This window comes from Nyctereutes procyonoides, unplaced genomic scaffold (assembly GCF_905146905.1).
Source record: "Nyctereutes procyonoides isolate TBG_1078 unplaced genomic scaffold, NYPRO_anot_genome, whole genome shotgun sequence".
Taxonomy (NCBI): Eukaryota; Metazoa; Chordata; class Mammalia; order Carnivora; family Canidae; genus Nyctereutes; species Nyctereutes procyonoides.
The window spans coordinates 19,672,605-19,693,300 of record NW_026575126.1 but is presented as its reverse complement, the minus strand read 5'-3'; the positions used below and the strand labels follow the sequence as shown (position 1 = coordinate 19,693,300).

Here is a 20,696-nt window from a genome sequence, read left to right as displayed (position 1 = left end):
ACCATTTAGGTAAGCCAAGTTCAACAAAAACGTATCAGCACAGAAACATGATATTTGATGTGTCTTTAGTTAAAGGTTTGAAGCATATTGAAAAAATAATTTTCAGCTTATGTCTGAGTGTTACCATTTTTAAAAAGATTTATTTATTTAAGTAATATCTATACTCAGGGTTGGGCTCAAACTCATGACCCAAAGATCAAGAGTTGAACACTTGTCTGACTGAGCCAGGCATCTCCGAGTGTTAACATTTTTAATGGTTAGAATTTTACCTTATGTCCATTTGTAAAGAATGACCCTTTCTCAGTTCCTTTGTCTGATGGTGGGACTGCTATGTGCATGTATATTGTGTCTTAAGTATTAAAATAGCAAAACTAGCTAAATGTATAAAAGCTAAAGAATGTCAAACACTTCTCTATTATTAATGCCATGTTCAAAGATAGCCTATTCTTTAGTTTTGGATCATTTAAAATAAGTTTCAAATGAATAACAATAACATATTCCTCAGTATATCGTCAATGTCTCCTTGCTCAAAGTAGTGTTAGAGTCTTAAAAGACCAAAAAGGGGTTATCTTTTCTGTTTTGAGTACTTATATTTGTAAAGATGGAAAGTTCTATTTAAAACATGAATAATGAAAATGTATATATTAACATGTTATAAAGTTACCTTTAATAGTATTCCCCTCTTGTGCCTTCGTCTAGTCACAAGGGTGTTTCTTCAGTGATTGTATTTATGATCAAATTCTCACAGTGCCCTTGGACAAGTTTAGCTATAATTTGGTTATTGGGCCTTTGTGATCCTTAAAACAGATTCAGACAATTCTATAACTGGTGTCTTAAGAATTTTGGAGCACCGCAGCAATTTCTAGTCCAATCTTACCTAATGATATGTTCAAAGTGTTTTATAACTTTTATTTTTTAAGATTGATTGATTTGTGTGAGGTGGGGAGAAGGAGCAGAGAGCAGAAAGAAGGGAGACGAAGAGGGAAAGAATCCCAAGCAGACTCTGTGCTGAGTATAGAGCCTAATGGGCTCGATCTTATGACCCATGAGACCATGACCTGAGCTGAAATCAAGAGTCAGACGTTCAACCGACTGAGCCACCCCTGCACCCCAAGGCTTTTTATAACTTTGAACTCCTAGAGAAAAGTAGATTGTCCGATTAAATAATCTCCAGAGATATTTAACCCAAGGTTGATAACATCTGTTGATTATTCCTCATATGGAAGGAACACTTCACACTTCAATGGTATTAGTGAATCAACCATAATATTTACTGTGGGATTTAAAAATAACATATGATGACACTATATTTGAAGTATATGAGCACCTTGAAAAGGCTTGCCTCCAATGGCTTTACCTTTAGTATTCCATATTTGGGGGTAGTATCTAAAGGGAAAGGTTGACCAGAATGCATATTTTGAGTTAGTAGGATTCCACACCTCCTCCCCTCAAACAACCTTAGTTGATCACTTGTCAAGAAAGTACATTTTTTTTTAAATGAGAGGATTAGAAGAAAATACAGGTGCTGAGAATGAAAACTGTACCATATCTGGGTTTGGTGGGCTCAAATTCTGTGCTGACTTAGAATATGAAGTGAGGAGCCTGTATCTGTGTTGACCTTTGCAAGCCTGAATAAAGTGTTACAGGCTTGTGGTTACAAGCTTTTTTCAAGTTTCTGTTTTCTCAACTGCCTGGAATAAATTCAGAAGAGGAAGGAATATACTTGAACCAACAGCAAACTCCTATACTGCATTAGAAGAGAGTATATTCGCCTTATCAGATAGATAAATTTGGGTTATTGACAATAACATATACGTTCTTTCATTTCTCTGTCTATTCCATTTCCGATGGGAACTATGGCCAGAACATTTTCTGAAGCAATGTTGAGATAAATGTGGCCTCGCAATTCTAAGAGGAAACTCCCTACAGCTTGCTAATTTCCAGAATGTCTATGGTAATTAGAACAGTCCTCCACCAAAGGAGGAGGAGGCTGCGCACGTAAAAATCATGTATTCTTCTGCTTGCTTCTCCAGGCCCGTGCCTTTTTTCCTTGCTATCTTTTTGGAATCCTAAGGAATAACGTGATACTCCATCACATGCCTGGGGTGGGGAGGGCTCAGGAAGGGTGAGGAGAGGGGTGCTTGTGGCTACATTTCTGTATTGAATTTAATTTTTCATTGATAATTAGACTCTCAAAGCCACCTGATATTTTTGACCAGCAGGAAACAAAAGCCCACTGATTGACTCAGGGGATGCGGGGGAGCGGCCCCCACTGTGCTCACACAGCTTCTCCACAAAGACTAAAAACAAGAGCTGTGGCAAATTGGATCACCATGCAAGTTCCAACTGGCCCATTGTGTACAAGTAGTAAATTGGGAGCTGATATTTCTGAGAACTATTTATTAGCAAAGCTTGGTGTTTTACTCCCTCCCTCCCTCCCCCGCTCCTCCCCCACCCTTAGTTGTTTTTTTTCTTTCTCTCTCTCTCCCTCTTTCTTTCTTTCCTTTTTTTTTTTCATTTTTAGCAAACTGCTTTTTACCAAGTTAAGTGAGCAATCTACAGCACTTAACAAATAATTCAGGTAATTATCCAAAGAGCTGTCCAGACTAGAAACGTACTGATTATATGTGACAAATTGAATAACATTTTTTAAGTAATCTTAATAAGTATTTATGTGTGCATAATTGCACAAAAGGCAAAAATGGAATGGCATTGGCAGGAGTTTACCAAAATGCAAACAAATAGAAAAAGAATTCTAGAAATTCAATCCTATTGCTGCATATATTAAGATTTTAAATGAAGATGTCTCAGTGACAGCTTCTGGTGGAGTGATCAGTTCTAACCATTTAGTACAAAAAAGGTGTGAAAATACTAGCCTGTGGCCAGTTAGCAGAAATTGTAGTTATACAAGCCTAGACCTGCATGTCTTACAGAAGAATTGATAACTCTGGAGTTTTTTCAATTTGAGTAATACAGAGAGGGAAAAATGGAGTCTGTTTCATTAGTTGCTTATATATGTTCCATCTTTGAGAGTTTTAGCTTTCATTGAGCTGGGAATGTGGTATTATTTCTACTACCAATATCACAGAGAAAATGTATTCAGAAGGTTGTATGACTGCAAGAATAAATAAAGTTTATATTAATCTTTCACAACAAAGTTTTTGAGATGATACCGGTTCATTTTATGGGTATTTATTTATTTGATCTTTATGGACACTGCCACATATGGTACATTTTTGTTTCCGTGTGATTCCATTTTCCACCTTTATATAATTAATTCTATGACTAATGAACTGATTTGGTGAGAAGAGCTCAGACTAACATGGTAAAATCTGGTGTTCCAGCCACAGAGCATCATGAAGACTCTCACAGGGCGGGTGCAAGCGTGTTCTGGTCATTATTTTGTATCTGAGTAGTACAACTCAAGCAACAAATATTAAGACATGCCTGTGGTATCCAATAACGTATTAGGTGTTGCAAGGGATGAGAAGAGTATGATGCTTGATTTCAGACATCTAGAAGTTTAGCATTTAATGGGTAAACAGAAGTTACCAGCAAATACAATTATTCAATTGCAGAGGTTGTATGATATTGCAGAGCTATGAGTACTTGAATACCTATTTAGATACTCTTCTAGAAGGAATTGAAGTGTAGCTTTTCTTAACCTGGTAGCTAGCATAAAGTGGGTGGGGTTATCGTACCTCAGAAAATCATACTAGAACTCAAAAGTGTCTTAATTTTTTTAAAAAAATTTATTTATTCATGACAGAGAGAGAGACAGAGAGAGACAGAGAGAGAGAGAGAGAGAGAGGCAGAGACATAGGCAGAGGGAAAAGCAGGCTCCGTGTAGGGAGCCCAAAGTGGGACTCCATCCCAGGTCTCCAGGGTCATGCCCTGGGCTGAAGGCAGTGCTAAACCGCCGCGCCACCAGGGCTGCCCCCTTAATTTTTTTTTTTTTAGAAAAAAATTTTATTTGATTTTTGGAAACCAAAGCACACAATAGAACTCAGGATTTAGGGACAATGAGCAATCTCAAAGATGAGGGGCATGTTCTTGGAATATGGTACATTGTAGAAAACTATTCAGTTTTTGCCATTACAGAATTTTAATTTTAAGTGGAGAGGACTTGAAGACGAGCAAAATGAAGTATGTTCATAATAGGTTCCTGACGGGGTTACTGTAGGATTAAATGAGAGAAGGCATATAAGGTGCTTGGCACACACTGTGTTTGCATGAAATATGAGTTGTTTTTAAAATAAAGCTGTCAGTAAAGGTTGTAGTTTCTCAGGGCCTGCAAATGGAGAGTGAGTTGGAAGTGATGGTGCATGATTTGGCTCTCTGGGCTCTTGGGACTTCCGATGGGCATATATCTGTGGGATGTGACCCCCTTTTGTGCTCTTTGGGCTTCAGCACTCTCCTTACTTTGTTAGGGCTGGCTTCTAATATCTACTCCCCTTCCCATCACTGCAGGAAATAGACCTAATTTCCAGGTCCCATGGACTCTTCTGTGCAGCATTTGACATTTTTGCCCTTCTTTGGGATCTTCTAAAGAAAAAAAAATCCCCTTTCCTTGGTTTCTGTGACTATCACTATCTCTCACTTTCCCTAACTTTCCTCTGTTTCTTTGATGAGTTCTCATCCTCCAGGAGCATGCACATCTCTCTCTCTCTCTCTCTCTCTTTTTTCCAAACCTGAGTCCTAATCTCAACTGCCTTTTCCTCTTCTTCTGCAAAGCCCCCCCGAGGAGAATCTTGTTCTCTCCCCCTGTGACGTCAGTTCTCATCCTCTGATGCCTGACAGTTCTCTGTGTCCAGCCCCAGCCTCTCACTGGGCTCTAAAATGCATTTCTGGTTTATTTTTCCTTATATTGTCTGTAGTTGTCTTAAATGCAACGTGTCCATACAGAATTTATTTTCTATTGACAAAAGTGTTCCTTCTCCTGTATTCTGTATTTAAGTTAATGGTATCCCTGCCACAGGGCATTCAAATGTGCCAGTTTGCCTGGGACAGAGGGGTATCCCAAGACACAAGACTTTCACCACTAAAACTGCCAAAGTTCTGGGTGATCTGGGACTAACCAGACATACCTGAGTTTTCATCTACTTTTCCTTTCCTTTATCTCCTACCTTTAAGTAGTCACCAAGCTCCGTGTATCATATTTCAAAACTCCCTCTTGAAACCCCCCCCTCTATTTTTATTCTCGATATGACTGCCTGCATTCAGACCTTTATTATTTTGTGTCTGGGATTTTGGAATAGAATCTCACCTGGTATTCTTTTTTTTTTTTCACCTGGTATTTGTGATTTTAATCTCACTTGTCTTATACATTGGCAGAGTAGTCTGCATAAGTGCAGATCTATCATCATGGCACTATTAAACAATAAGCCAAAACATTAGGAAGTGATAAATCCATGGAGAAAATTGAGTTCTGCCTTAGATTAGAGGGTTTTGGCTCTTCAACCCAACGACAAGAACCCTGTGACTCTGACAGGGACTGATTGTAACCTCAGTGTAATAAATCTCTGTTAGAGATCAACACAATTTTCTCCTCAGCTTCTGGATCAATTTTTTCCCCTCTGCCTGGACAGCAGTGCTTGCTTTTTAAAAATTGCTATGGGAACATCAACTTGCATTAGAGTTGAATCAAAATAAGACCAAAAAATTTCTGTGATTATCTGTATATGAAGTACTAGGTACTAGTGATAGGGAACAGAGATATGAAAGAGAGGATATACATTTTTTTGAGAATATACATTTTTAACTAAGAAATAAATTGGAAAATTTACCACTCGGGAATATTATCTTAAACACCCAAAGCAGCTCACCTCCCACCCCCTACTCTAGGACCTGTCTCTTGCTTCAACTATAGTCTTGCTGGTGGTGACATCATTTATTGCTCCATAATAATATGCTCCTTCATTGTGTCATGTCCATAAACTTGGAGAGGATGGGGGATTTTTTTTTAAGATTTTATTTATTCATGAGAGGCATGGAGAGAGAGAGAGAGAGAGAGAGAGAGAGAGAGAGAGGCAGAGACACAGGCAGAGGGAGAACCAAGCCCCATACAGGCAGCTTGATGTGGGACTGGATCTCGGGTCTCCAGGATCACGCCTTGGGCCAAAGACAGGTGCCAATCCGCTGAGCCACCCAGGGATCCCGGGATGGGGGCTTTTAAATATATCCATAAAGTCCTTGATACTCCTTTCTTTTAAGATTTTTATTGTTTTAAATTTTTAAGTAATCTCTACACCCAACGTGAAGCTCAGACTTATAAGCCCAAGATCAAGAGTTGCTGGCTCCTTTGGTAGCCAGCCAGGCACCCCAAGTCTTTGACATCCTACCCTATAACATGTGGAGCTCAGTTCTCTTCCTGTTGAGTGTGAGCTAGACTTAGTGACTTGCTTGTAAGGAATAGAATATGTCAAGAGTACATGTGTGTGCCTTCGGAGACTAAATCATAAAAGGCATTATGCCTTATTGCTTGCTCTCTCTCGGATCACTCACCCTTGGGGAAGCTCGTTTGCATGTCTTGCAGGTGTTCTCCTTACGGAGATATCTACGTGGGGAGGCACTGAGGCTCCCTGAGGGCAGCCAGCACTAACTTGCCAGGTATGTGAATGAATTATCAGTGTGGAAGCATATCAGTGTGGGAGCGTATCTGCCTTCAGTGGACTGCAGCCTTCGTCGACATCTAGACTCCAACCTCATGACTAACTCTGAACCAGAACTACCCAGCTAAGCTGCCCCCAGATTCCTGACCCATGAAACTGTGTGAGATAATAGGTGTTTATTATTGGGGTAATCTATTATGCAGCTATAGGTAATTGATACAGAGTAGTTTTGTTTGATACTTTCTCTTCTTCTTTCCTGTCGGTCCTTCCCCCAAAGACTCAGACCCTCAGATCATAATACATTTTGCTGATTCTTTTGCAAAGAAGCTATATTCTTTCCTTCTCACTTACTGTATTTCCTGCTGTTATGTTCCTTCATTTCTGAAATCTTGACTTCCCATCCGCTCATTCTGAGGGGCTGCCCATCCTTCCACTGTACAGAGAGACCGCTCTCCATAGGTCTCTTGCATTTTTTAATAATCTTGTGGGCAGAAAGACTAACTACTTTTTTTGTTCTGGATGATCTTTCAAAGGATGCCAGTTTGCTTACTGGCCTGTATAATAAAATAATATCTTCCTCTGGTGCAAAAATCAGCCAGGCTGGCTTACTGCCCATTATAGAAGACTTGGGTTTCATGAGTTCAGTGTTCCTCAACTGTGGTGCAAACCTACTGTATATGCAGGATCCACTGAGGCCCTTCTGTATCACCCCCTGGCATTTGGAGAGTAGGGGTGACCAAAACAAAAATGGTTTTCGGGTGCTGGTTGTGCCGTAGACAAGTGGGACCCCTCTTGTTTCTGATGCAGGAGCTCATGACTTCTTCAGGCTCCCTTTTTAGCTTGCAAGTAAGGTAAAAGCTCAGCGTCTTCATAGTTCTTGACAGTTTCAGCCCATTCTCCTCATTTCCACCTGAAGTTGTGATCATGCCTCTTTTCTGTTCTCATTCACCAAATGAAAACATGCTAGATCTCCACCTGCCTAACATTTTGATTGCATTTCATTTTGTTTTGTTTTCAATGTATCTTAGTAAATGCTTCAGGCAAACTAAAGCACACTCTTCTCAATTCTGCCTTGGAACTCTAGAAGTTGACGATGTTTTTGTCTGCTATATCTTCCTCTTATTCTTCTCCACGAAGCCGGATCACCTACCACTTATAAATGTATGAAACTTCCCTCTTCTGAGAAATAGTTACGCATCGTTCTTTTCCCTGTTTCTGGTCATCATCTGAGTCCCCCCTCACTCCATCCTTGCTTTCTCCTGCTTCCCTCAAGTACTTACCTCCCCCATGGTACACAACGGTACTTAAGGGGAGACCTCAATGTGCAGTCTTTAAAAATCACTTGTTAAAAAAAAAATAAAAAAAATAAAAATCACTTGTTACCCCATATGGATGTGTTTTCTCCTAGAGAGGGTAAGAGAGCCCTTGAAAGCAAGAGACTTGGAATTTGTTTCCTGCACAAGACATGCAGATCTGGACAGAGTACGCTTTACATTGTGGTCACTCACCCAGTGCTGGCGGACCCACACTGTCTGGTTTCCTGGGGTAATCTGAGTCTCATCTGGTGACATTGCCTGTTTTGCAGACATAGGATTAGAAACCCCGAACAGGCCCTGAAATAGCTCTGGTCCCCAGAAGCAGATGGCAACCCTTGAAAACAGCCTTTGGCTCTTCCTGCAGAGCCACTCCTCATTTTCAGCCTAAACCTTTCTTACCAGTCTTAGCCTTTATCCACGACTTCTTACTTTTCCCCTCAGGCTCCCGTAGTGTAAGTCGTTCTCTGGAAAAAAAAAATATCACCAAAGCTCTTCAATCTTTTGTCCGTTGAATAACTCTTGAGTTCTCTTTCTTACGCCCTTTAATGCTCTCTTTCTGAGATAAGATTGGGCTCCTTGGTTTCATATTCTGTTCTCTGTGGGAAAGCATTAAAAATAAGAACTAAACAAAAAGTTTTACTCTGAGGAGAGGTTTCTTTTTCTTTTCTTTCTTTTTTCTTTTTTTGCCTCTTCTTTTCTTTTTGATGTTTAATCTATTCTGCAAACAGATTTTTGCTTATTCTGTCCTTTACTCCATATATCTGCGCTCCTGGAGGTTCATTCCTTGTGGGCAGATTTGTTTTTTGGAACTTTTATATACAGCTTTTTAGAGATCATCTCCTTTCTCCACACCCACTCTGCTGCAGGCTTGTGAACTTGAAGGCACATGTGCGTGTGCGCGTGCACACATTAGAAAGAGAAAAAGATATTTCTCACCAAGCAGGCTCTTCCCAGGGTCCCCAGCTAGTTTTGGAACCTGTGAGGGAGCAGAGGGTGACTCTGTCCCCTGATGATTCACATGGCCAATGGCTTCTTCAATTCTGTCAAGTTATACGATAGCAGTTTTCCATTTTAGAATTGCCATTTTAGAGTTGGAACGGTCCAGAGGGCTAGTATGTAAAGTAGTGAGGGATATGAAATTACGGCTCAATTTCTGTGGTGTCCATGCAACAACATGGAGATTCATTAACTAAAGACATTTTATTGATAGAATGAAATAATATATGAAAAATGCAATATAAACTTCTTGTCATTATCTTTCATTATGTATGACATTATCTTCAACATAATGTACATTGTTTGTACATATGTACAACATAATGTACATTTATTGTACATATCTACAACCTGATTAAATGTGTTAGACATTTAAAAATCCATGCCAAGTCAAAACCCTTCTCTTCATGTACAACATCTTTTATCTAAACTCTAGCAAATAAAGTACCTTTCATTGCAGGATTTCTGCTTAACCTGATAAGCAAAAACAACAACAACAAAAAAAACCCAAAAGCAACTACGACTACCAATATTGAATAAAGAATTAAAAAGACAAACACAAGATACCTTTTTTTTTGTTTGAAAATGCAGAATGAATATTAAAGTTAGTACCCCCACCCCCGCCCCCAAAAAACCCAAAGAAAATAATCAACCATCTCCCCAGGGGTAGACTTTCCTGCCTAGGGGCACACACTTACTCTAGATGTCTCTGCTCTTCGGCTCTCTGCTCCTCTCTGTACAGGGACATACTGAAGACTGTGCTACAGCAATCCCGATGCCCATGCACCGGTGATGTGGGATTTGTTGTCAAAGATCTCTTTGATGGCCTCAGAGCAAGGCTTCACTGGGATGCTTGGGAGTAAATCCTTTTAGGGGCAAATGTCTGAGATAAATTGTTCTACTCCAGCTAAACCACAGCAGTTCAATGCAGAGTGGATGGCTTTTAGTGTCCTGCTGGGGCTTGTCCTTGGTTTTCAGCTTGGTAGGTATCCTTGTAAAACTCCTGGACTTAATCATCTCATCTTTGTGGGAATATCCCAGTTGCCTGCAGCTATTTCAATGGCAAATATCATTAAGCAGAAGCCAAAGAACAATCTTTGCATGCACTGGGGCTCTTGCACAGCAGCCTAGGAAACTCACCAGCATCCTGAGGGCACCGGCTGCATTCAGAATATATATTTCAGTGTAGAAGCTTTCTGGAATGATGATTTTCTTGCTCCAAGATGCTCTTGGCTTCAGATTCAATTCAGAACTAAGTCCAATGACAAGGAATGCAATCCTGGCAAGCCAGAAGATGAAATTAAATTTGAAGAGCAGGTATTTGATGTGCTGGTTCCTTTTTTGACCAGTATGCTAAAGACTGGACAGCTGGACTACTGGTGTGTGCACGGCTGGGACCTGAGGTGTAAGGGGCTGCCTGAACTTCTTTTTGATACTATTATTCTTCCATATTGCTATTAAAAAACCCAGTGAAAAGAAACTCTGTTAGAAAAAGTCTTTATCATTTTGGTCTTGTGGAAATAGAATATTTGTTTTTATTGTAGAATTGTTCTCTCTAGATTTTAAAGTATTCTTTTTTTTTGCATTTTTTAAATTTATTTCTGATAGTCACAGAGAGAGAGAGAGAGGCAGAGACACAGGCAGAGGGAGAAGCAGGCTCCATGCACCGGGAGCCCGATGTGGGATTCGATCCCGGGTCTCCAGGATTGCGCCCTGGGCCAAAGGCAGGCGCCAAACCGCTGCGCCACCCAGGGGATCCCTTCTCTCTAGATTTTAAAAAATATTTTTTACAAGCGACTTTCAGAAAAAAAAATGAGCCAAGTACATGTAGGTTATTTCACTTGACATCTCAATATTTAAAGATTTTTTTCACCTTTGGGTCAGATTATTACCTACATTATATAGTATGAATTTTATAAAAGTTACTACATGACTGGCAGAAATATGTGGCTTAAATTACCATGATATGTATCACAATTTCTGCTGGAGACATAGATATGTTTTTAGAATTCATAAAATATTTCAAACATACAAAAAATAAAACACTATAACTGATACCCAGATTAAGCCTATGAACTTTATTCCTATTCATGCTCCAAATTCCATTCTCCCCTCTCCCTCTCTAGGGGTAAACTTAATTTTACTATATCACAGGTGGGGTTCCCCAGGAAACAGGCTCTGAGACACTGAGATTTATATGTGGAGGTTTTCTGTGGGATTCTCTCAGAAGACATTGTGAAGGGCGAGGAAAGCAAAATTGGGGAAAGTTTTCAGCATTTTAATTATATGTCTGGGTATGGTTTTCTTTAAACTTATTTGGTGTGGTTCACTGAGATTCTTGGATTTGTAAAGTTATGTCTTTCACCAAATTTGGGGCATTTTCAGCCATTATTTAAAGATTTTGGGGGACCATTTTCTTTTTCCTCTCCTTCTGGGACTCCAGCAAGATAAATCTTATACCTTTTGATATTGTTCCAATACAAAGCCTTGTTTATTATTTAACTCCCCCTCCCCTTATTCAGATTGGATCATTTCTATAGATCTGTCTTCAAGTTACTAGACTCTGTTTTTTTTTTCTCTGTTCTACTACTGAGGTCTTTTGGTGAATTTAAAAAATTCTGTTCTTGTAATTTTGAGTTATGGAATTCTCATTTAGTGCTTATTATTGTTTCTATTTCTTTGCTAAAAATGCCTATTATTCCATTTGTTTCTAGATTATTTGCCCTTACTTGAGGTGGCATGGTTCTAATAACTGCCATAGCTTTTTCTGTTTGATAATTTCAATATTTGGGGTCCTCTGAGTGATGATATCTGTTGATCGCCTCTTCTTTCCAGTTGTTTACATTTTCCTAGTTCTTTGCATGTTGGACTTTATCTTGGTCATTTTGAATGCTATGTTATAAGATTCTGGGCTCAGTTAAAATTTGGAGAATGGCTTCTGCTTCTTCTCCTTTTCTCCTCCTCCTCCTCTCTTTTTTTAAAGCAAGCAATTATCACTAGGAAATTTAGACCTCAAGTCCTGACCTGGCTTCTGTGGGCTTAGAATGTCAGTTTAGTTTTCAAAGAGTTTGCAGTGCTATTCTGGTTTTCACAGTTTGTGCACCTTCCCTGGTGGTCTACACCATAGTTCAGTTCTCAAAGCCTTTGCTGTGCTGATTCTGGTAGATTTCATGCATGTTCAGATTGAGAGTGAGTTCAAGGCTTCATGCAGAGGTTTAAAGAATCACCTTTTCTCAACTTATTTCCAGATTTATTCAGCATTTATGTATTATTATAGTGTATATATATGTGTGTGAGGGGGCATCCATATTAACTTAGTTTATCATTTTGCCAAAACCAGAAGTCTACATAATTGCATTAAACAATTTATTACATTCATGTGATTTCTTTTATAACAAAATGATGTACTTTTGATATTTAAAAGCTTTTATCAAAAGTTCATGTAACAGATGATGTTAATGCTCCCCTACTATTTCCTCAGATCCTTTTGCCATTTTATTCATGTTGATCCCCAGAGGTTTTCACTTTTGACAGCCAGCACCTGCACTGTTATGTCAGAAAGCTGCTTTTAGGCTTTGAGTGTCTAGTTTGCCTGTGGACACCTTGAAGATTCTGGGAATTTGCATCCCTGATGCATAGTCCTATTACCAATGGCCAGTTGAGATGGGAGTGTAATACTTCAGCTCCCTCATTCCTGATCTGACACCCTTAGGTGTAACCTAAACTGCACAGCTCCATGGTGGAATTGAGTTAAAGTTATCCCTCATGAGACTTTGCTGAGTATTGGGATCCTTGTTTGGCTCCTTTAACTTCTCCGCCCACTTCCCCATTTCTTTGCTGGTTTTTGCTTAGAAAACGTCTTTGTAAATAACTTCCACATCAGTCCTTCTTCCAATATCTGCCTCTGCGACAGTGTAACAGAATTCTAAGATGGCTCTCAAGATTTCCCTGGTGGATGTGTCCTGAAAATCCTCATCTCTTGAGCATGAATGGGGCTGTTTTTATGATGAGATAGTCACTCCCTTAATTCAGTTACATTATATGGCAAAGGCCATGGGATCCTCACTTCCTTGATTATATAGGACTCAGTTTTAGCACTCTGAAGAGAGAGATTCTCCTGGACTGGAGAGAGAAGTAAGCTGTCATATCGTGAGATGGCCATATGGCAAGGCCAATCTTGTGATAGTAGAGCATCATCTCAGTTCTTCCACATTCCTGTAGTGACTTTGGGCAAGTTAGTTAACCTCCATTTCTTTTCTATTTGTAGAATGGGAGTACTGATAGTACTTATCACACAGGATCATTGTGAAAATTTACTTAGCAGCTATATAGCTGGGAATAGTGCATGGCACACACGCAAAAATGCTTTGTAAATGGGAGCTATTATGATAGGTAGTATTGCTAAAATACATAAATTATTATCCAATAATAATAATTATATAAGTAGCTATTAAGAAATAAATATATTAAATGTACCAAAATATGTTGAGATCAACATTTTAGTAATAAATATGTAAAAAATGAAAATATACCAAATACATTTTATAAAATACATGATCTATTATTAATCATTCCTTTAAATAATGAAATTGTTATTAATAGTGGCCACATAGTGGTAATACATTACTTAAGCCCTGTGGAATTATGATCCCTTCCTCCTGTCCCTCTTTTTCTCCAACCACTCTTTTTTTTTTTTTTAAGATTTTTATTTATTCATTCCTGAGAGACACAGGGGGTGGGGGGACAGAGACACAGGCAGAGGGAGAAGCAGGCCCCATGCAGGGAGCCCGACGTGGGACCCGATCCTGGGACTGACTCCAGGATCTCGCCCTGGGCCAAAGGCAGGCGCCAAACCTCTGAGCCACCCAGGGATCAGTCTCCAACCACTCTTTATGTCTTAGAGCCTATTCATCTTCCAAGGTCCAACAAAAAACGTCTTTACTATAAATTCTTCTGTGATCCCACCTACACTCTGAAATTTCCTTGGTCTACTTATATTTCTCTTCTGGTATTTCTATATTTCTCTTCTGGTATTCAAAACCCCTCTTTCATTGGTCCCCTGGTTAAAAAGGTCTTATCTTGAACTGCACATGATAGAAACTCAATAAATATTTGTTGAATGGATGTATGAATTAAGAGCATTAATAGAACTTTTAGGAGTCTAGCTATTCACTTACCTTAATCTACTGATTTCTCACTAGCCACACAGTGGTGTTCTGATTAATAACTGGAGCTCTCAAAATAAAGATATCAACTACACCAAATAATGTAAATTTTCGCTTGTTATTTTTTGGAAATCTGTGTTCATGGGGAATCTCTGGCTGTCTTTTCTTGAACAAAATGGTAGTGTGGAAAGTAGCCAGAGGAGGTTGGAGTGGTTTGAAAGCATGGTAATGCCAAGTGGGGTCGATGCTGTCTCTGTAGGTAAAAATGTTATCAGTATATTTAAAAATGATTTGGGAAAAAAAATGATTTGGGGACTCTTTTAAAGTCTGATTTAAAAATTCTATGTCTTCTACCAAAGGCATACATTTTGGATTGGAAGTAGGCGTTTGCTTTGTGTACCGTGGAGAATGGTTTTGAACCTTGCATTTTGGTGCTCAGTAGATGCTAATTTCCTAGGTGGACATTGAAGCATCAGATGCTTCACCTCATGATGTCAAGATAAGAAGATCACATTTTTCCTTGACAATAAGAGTATGGGAGTGGATAATATGTTAAATAGTTCTTAAAGGATATGAATGGTGTGCTTTTTGTTACCCAGAACACGTGCTTTTTCTCTTGTACAATGCAAGATAGGTATGGCTGTAATTATCATATTACCTAGCCAGTTAGCTATTCTGTGAGACTGTGATTATGCAGAGTGTAGAGAGAACTTTATTTATGAACTCATTCTCAAGAAAAAAACAAAAGCAAAAAGCTAAGCCAGCACATCATCTAATTCTCAATGTAAAATAATGCAGAAGTGCGGAAGATGAACATCTGATTTGTCACATCTGATACACTAATGTTTTATCCAAAAGGAAGAACACATTGTAACTTGCTCAGTCATCTGCATAAACACCACCTGGCCCTTTACAGGCACCTACTCAAATAACAGGAGTCAACGAATGGCAGCTCTGCTCATAGCCTTTTCACTGGTAGAAATAGAAAAATCTCCTCTCTTTTTTAAAAAAAGAAAGCATTTATGTATCAAAGCAACATCTAATACATTTTTTTTTCAACAGCATAAGACCTAGGTGATTAAAGTGAAGCCACTGGAACCTTCCATATTAGGGAATATACGATCACAAATTACCCAGTTTTTGAGCAGCTAAAAAAAATTCATTATCCTTTAAAAAGAGAGATAAAACCAGTCCTTGTGCAAACCAGATATTATTATTATTGCAACATGAAGCTACTTATTCCCCTGGGTATGTCACTTAGTAAGTCTTGCATTGGAATAGCTATAGTTTTTAGTGTAAAATATTTTGCCAGAGATGGGAGATTTTTTTCCCCCTCTGAACTGACACATTCTGGTTGTATGCCTCAGTGATCATACTTTTGTGCTACATTACACACATAGAGGTAGCATCCCATTTCCAGTTGCACAAATATAAAAATGGGGAACCTGGGTCACTAAAGTATATTGTACCAGTTTGTATGTTTTCAAAGAAAGAGGAAAGACAAATCTCACTTGCTTTTACATTTTAAATTCAAGCTGGCTAACTAGAAGGTGTCAACTACTTAATTTTTTTCATTGAGCAAACCCTGCCAAAGTCTCAGTGTATTTCTGTCCACAGGAGGACAATTGAGTAAGTTAGTCTTCTGGGTGTACCAGTGTGTTTTCATTTTATTTTAAAGAGAAAACCATGTTCAAGAATCACTGAACTGTGCTGTTGGCCCATTCTGTTATTAAGACTGCCTTTGGGACATCCTTAGACTCCCCAAATTCTTACCTTTAAATATACCTTTTAGTCATCTATCACCCTAAAATTCTTCCTGGGGCCACTTGAAAAGTGACAGTTGGTAGCTCTTTTACTGGATTTCTGAATCATGTGATCTGAGTTTGAGCTCTTAATAGCCTCCTTATGCATCTATTTGGTAGTAGGGATGGTTGGACCCTCTCTGTTTTTGATTTAATGCATCATGATATTATACAGTTTAATTGCCCAGGAAAATCAATGTCAATACAAAGCAAATGTTTAATTTTGTATACACTGTTCAAGTGTGTATTTCATTGTCTTTTCATGTGACATAAGATTCTATTTTAATGTATCTCCTGATTCATGTTGGAAAAGCATGCCATGGATTAAGGAGTGAGAAGGAGTTTGCTCTTTTCCTAACTTCTGGTGCAACATGGAAAGTCATTTCATTTTTTTCATTTATTCTACTGGGAAGTTTAAAGTTCTTACTATGTGCTAGTGTTGGGGAGAGAATAATGAAAAGTAGACATGATCCTACCTTCATGCTTTATGCTTTCTAGTCTAATAAGTTTGAACAAATATCTAAGTAGAAATCAAATATCTAGATAGAAACCAGGTAGATCTCCTAACATAGCAAAGCAGGAGGATAATAAGGTGTGGTGAGGACTGGCGTAATTCAAACTTAGATTCTTTGTCTAAATCTTCCAGGTGATTGCTGCCATGTGAGAATGAAGGCCCTGAGTTAGTATCATTCTAGGCTGTATAGCGCCATTGTACAAATTAGATAAAAGCACTCCTACATTTTGTGGATATAGACCTGGCACAGCAAATAAGTGTGTTCTGGATGTCAGCCCCACTTACTACTTGGGGTGATTCTCTGTGCAAAGCACAGCCTATGTGGTCTTTTTCAAGAAAATCTGGATATCTGGATTTTTTTTAATATCTGGATTTTTAAAGTGAAATTTCTTGATTTTTAAATGAATGAATGAATTAAAAATTAAAATTCCTCTAAGAAGAGGAATTCAATGAATTCATTTTTTTTTAAAAAAAAATCACTTTATAGATCAAATAAATTTATGTATTGGATTTGGTCTCCTGGCCACCATTTGAAACTTCTGAATTATAGGTTAAACCTCAGAGATGAGAAGTAACAGTTCTAGTTTATTTGGTCGTCATGCTCCTCAAAAATCTGGAGACAAAAGTATTTTCACTTTTGATCCCAGAAATAAGAAGCATTTTAACTATCTGAATCCTAAAGACTAATTTGAAGAGAAATTGTCTTTGTCTCTGAGAAACAAAGACAATTAGTATACAATTAGAATTGTATTAGTCATGAAAAATTCTCAGGTGTTTTGTTATTTGAGAATTACTCATCTATAACATGAGTACTTGGGAGTTAAAAATGCAGTTAATTGTAAAAAGTCAGTAGAACTTGTATAAATCTCAAATTACCTTGATTTTTTTTTCGTTTAGATATATGGTATTGGTTCTGGGCTATGATTGGTATTATAATAATATTTGATGATGTTACTGTAAAGGTGAGCTAAGAATAACACCAAAAATTTTGCATTATCTCACCCATAATTTGCCTTCTGGTCATGGATTTAGGTTGTCCCCAAATAAATTTTCCATAGTCAGAGGTAATTATTGATCATTTTAAGTTTTAGCTTGATTAAATTTTGTCTTTGTAATGACTCATTTTTTCTGTGTTTCTTTAAGTAAATAAACCAAACCATATCCTACTTGGGTCAGTGGAATCTTGAAAGATATGTATTGTGGTAGAAAGAGATAGGTACCAAAGGTGTACCTAACAGCCCTTGTGTCTTCTAAGCTAGTACTTCAGGGAAATCTTGTCCTGAGGAATAATGGGAAGTTGCACACAGAGAACAGATTGAATCTTTTTGTAGAGGTGGGAAGAAAATACCAGGTCTGTGTGAATGATTACTAATGACCTCTTTTGATGAAATGCATTTCTTTTCAGGGACTAGAGTTGTTTGGACCTTATGTAGTCATTACTTTTGTGAAGTTTCATAAACATGAAGTCCTTTTTTATCTGCAGGAAAGTAGAGCATAGGTCAGTGGAAACACTTTAGTTTTTCTCTTTTCACCCACAAATGAAATATATATAACTGTGTGCCTAAGCTCTTAAGGAACCCAGACTGCAAAACTGTAAAAATGTAACCTACACATGTGAAATTACCACAAGCATATGTAGTTATCTAGACTCTGATGCATTCTGGAGAAGAGTGTCCTTTTTGTTCAGAGAGAAGCCTACAACTAATTTCCATTGGGTTTCTAAAACTTGACACTGAATCAAAAAGATTTCATTAGAAAGTAAGTTGGAGCTACAAAGTAAGTACATTGTTTTTCTTGATTTTATGGCATCTAAGGACATGTATCTTACTTGTCCCCCCAAAAGAGTATCAGTGAAACAATCATTTTAGGATATTCAATTGTAGTTTTTCTCCTAACATGCTATTTTTGGCTAGACTATTCGAACTAAAAGGCATCTTAGTGACCCATTTCATTTCTAAACTGTGATACTTGGGACTCCGTGTTGCTTTGGATATGTTTCAGTGTTCCTCTAAGAGTTTAATTAAAATTTCATTAAAAAATACATGGTTAATTCTGAATTATTTAGGTTATCATTGGCAGTAAAGAGGAGGTAATTAGTCATGGTATCAGAACCCTGGCTACCTTTCAGCCAAAGTGGCTTCAATTTTTTATTCATTTATTAAGTAAATATTTATCTAGTGCCTGTGATATGGCCAGAGACTGTTTTGGGTGATGGGAGTAAAGTGATTGAACAAGGTAGACAAAGTCCCTAGTCTCATAGAGGGTATATTCTGTGATAGAGTGGGACGGGGGACAGGAATGGATTTCCAGTATGTACACTTGAGGAATAACTAACTAGAAGGCCTGGAACACCAACCCACAAAGTATATCTAGTAGTCAAGTTCTAGTCACTGTGCTAGAGTGCAGCATATAAGTTGATGAGGTTAGGAAGCTATCAGGGCAAGAACATTTAGGTCCTTGGAGTCATGATAAGGAGCTTGGACTTTATTATAATTGCAGAGGCAGTGACATGATCTAATTTATGATTTAAAAGAATCATCCTGGCTTCTGTGTGGCAAATAACCTACAGTGTAGCCAGAACAGAAGCAGCAAAGACTTTTAGATGATTTTTGTAGATTTCTACTTCTGAGCCTGATGCCATAGATTTTGGCAAGGCAGTGTTTCTTGCTGAAGACAATTATAAAAGCTGGATGAATTTTATTTTTTTTATTTTTTATTTTTTTTAAATTTTTATTTATTTATGATAGCCACAGAGAGAGAGAGAGAGGCAGAGACACAGGCAGAGGGAGAAGCAGGCTCCGTGCACCGGGAGCCTGACGTGGGATTCGATCCTGGGTCTCCAGGATCGCGCCCTGGGCCAAAGGCAGGCGCCAAACCGCTGCGCCACCCAGGGATCCCCTGGATGAATTTTAAAACTCATTATGTAAAAAGCACCTGAGAACTGTGGGAGGAATGAGCAGGACCAATTGGACTACTGTTTCAGAGAGGGGAGATTATGATTAGGGCCATTTCGCCATCCCAGGGCATTTAGTGACTTAGACATGGCCTAAGGATCAGAATTTGGCCCAGGGTGAAGGCTACTTCTGGGGGAAATAAAGGTTTTAGTAATTGTGAGGGTCTAGAGTGACAAAATCCAAGAGATGTCAGATGCATGGCCAGTTTTCACTGTAAGGCATTTGCTGAGTTTTGAGGCTTCACAGGAGCTTAAGGAGCTAGTTTGAAAGCTTCTGAAAAGTAGAGTGAGATATCATAGTCTCATGATTCTATATTTATTTATTTATTTATTTATTTATTTATTTATTTATGATAGGCACACAGTGAGAGAGAGAGAGAGAGAGAGAGAGGCAGAGAGACAGGCAGAGGGAGAAGCAGGCTCCATGCACCAGGAGCCCGACGTGGGATTCGATCCCGGGTCTCCAGGATTGCGCCCTGGGCCAAAGGCAGGTGCTAAACTGCTGCGCCACCCAGGGATCCCTAGTCTCATGATTCTTAGAAAACAAAGATCCTTCTAGGGGAGGAAGCCCAAAAGCAAAATGGGCAAGAGATGAATTCCCTAGAAAGAGTGGTATCCACAGGTACTTTTCATCTGGGATACTTAACTAAATCTGGGTGTATCTAAAGATTGAAAATCCAGACCTGTCTTTTGGCAGATCATTCCAGAGAGCCAGAGAAACCAGCAGAAATTTGGACTTTTTGGGGGCTCACTTGAATAATAAAATGGGAAATTTAAGGAATCTCAGGCACATAGCTAATCTTCATATAGAGATCTTTCCTTGAAGACATTCGCCCCATTTGAAGCTGTGTGGAGTAGAAAGCTAGGGCTAAGTTGTAAACCTTTGCAGAACTGAATCTATCTCAGATTTTCAGATTGGGGATATCAAAGTCCTCCAACGTTGATGATTAAAAGCTCTGGGAATTCATGCCCTAGGAACAGGATCAAGAGAACTAGTTTGGATTTTACCAAAACCTCATCACAGTGGCAACTCAGCTCAATCTTGGGTTGGCTTGAAAAGATTAGTTCTCCCAGGGGGTGCCTGGGTAGCTCATTTGGTTAAATATATGCCTTCAGCTCATATCATTATCTCAGGGTCCCAAGATTAAGCCCTGTGTCTGGCTCCCTGCTCAGTGGGAAGTCTGCTTCTACCTCTCTCTCTGCTGCTCCTCCTACTTTTGCTGTCTCTCCCTCTCTTGGTCTATCAAATAAATGAATAAAATTAAAAAAGGAAAGGAAAGAAAATATTAGTTCCCCCAATAGCTGCCCTTGCTATTACCGGAGATAAGAAAGCCTTTCT

General features: G+C 38.7%; 1 pseudogene; it reads right to left on the bottom strand.

The window, feature by feature from the left end:
- Nucleotides 1–9,684: 9,684 nt before the first annotated feature.
- LOC129519788 (CD9 antigen-like) overlaps nucleotides 9,685–20,696 on the bottom strand; it is a 36,401-nt pseudogene continuing 25,389 nt past the window's right edge.